Below are 1,388 nucleotides of genomic sequence, written 5' to 3'. Positions count from 1 at the left end.
GTGCTTTTTTTTGGGCCTGCATTCTTATAGTTTTGCTCTTCGAACAAAACTCTACCCATTGTTTACCAAAGAACTCAAACGGCTCCCTTTCTTTACTTTGGTGCCTTATGAGGCCCCTATGGGTAAGTTTACCACTCTCAGGGATCATCCGAAGAAAAGTCAATAAATAATAAATTAGGTGGCAATTAGTACTTGCTTTTTAATTTCTCTTCATTTCTATTCACTGAACTTTATTGTAATAACCCTTTTAGTGGGCTGAATACTATTAACTATTTTTCTTCAAACCACTTTTTCGGTTCTTACATCTATCAATAAGCACCCATACAAGCTCCAAAAACCTTTCTTTTCTTTCCAGAGCCCACCCCGAGGACACTGTCTCCAGCCGCCTCAATTTGGCGACATTTGGTGCATGTGCCTGAAATTTCATCTTAGTGACTAGCTACCTAGGTCAAACCAAGACTGGTAATTTGTGAAGTAGACATTACCAGGTAACACAAACACATAACTTTGTGAAACCAATTATAGACAAGACGCCATCCTTCTTATTGCAAGTTCTGGCTGAGGTGTGGAAGTTCCATGCTGGGAAGGGGGAAGGAAAGGTGCCTGGAGGCCGTCGGGAACTACGCTCTGGAATTTAACCCTGGCTCCTAGGGTGGGGACTCCAAGAAAGTCAGTGAACCACCCTGGGGGTGTGGCTCCCAGCGTGCAATCCTGGAACAACTTCAGGACCCTCTGGATTCAAGCCTTTGGGAGCTCTCTATAGGACTGACTTATCTCCGGCTCCAGTCCCTACGTGAGTGGCTTTGCGTGGCGACTGCCCTCAGTCTTTAGGTCGCGCCCCTCCGCGAGACTCCCCTCTTCGCTCTTTCTGCATCAATTTCCCCAAAAGGACCAGTGACTTGGGGGAAACTCCCTGTTTTCCGGCCCCGGTTTGGGGAGACAGGTATTGAGGTCTCCCTGAGCTCCAGCTGGGGGGATGGTCTCCCAGGAGGAGACCCCAGACTAGGGGACACCCCAAGCCATCAGTCTCGCCCCTGCGCCGCCGCCGTTCAGCCGCGCAGGGGCGCTCCGGGGCCTCCCCGCCCCCGCCGCGCCGCTCCCGCGCTCCCCCTAGCGGCCGCCGCGCTGCCTCGCTCTGTCCCAGGCTCGTCGGGCGGCGCAGCTCACGTGACCGCGCTCCGGGCCTGCGGCCGCTGTCGGTTCCCCCAGTCACCGAGCGAGAGGGAAGAAACAAGATGGCGGCTGCAGGCGATCCGGAGCGGGGCCCCGGCAATTCGGACTGAGCCTTCTCTCTCCACCCCGCCGCTGCCGGGCCGCGCCCCACCCGCCCGGGCCCCGGCGCCCTCCCCTCCCCCTCGGCCCCGGCGCCCCCCGGCGCCCCTCCCCCC

Source organism: Grammomys surdaster, unplaced genomic scaffold (genome assembly GCF_004785775.1).
Source record: "Grammomys surdaster isolate TR1022 unplaced genomic scaffold, NIH_TR_1.0 371, whole genome shotgun sequence".
NCBI lineage: Eukaryota > Metazoa > Chordata > Mammalia > Rodentia > Muridae > Grammomys > Grammomys surdaster.
The sequence above is the reverse complement of the archived record's forward strand: the minus strand, read 5'-3'. Positions refer to the sequence as shown.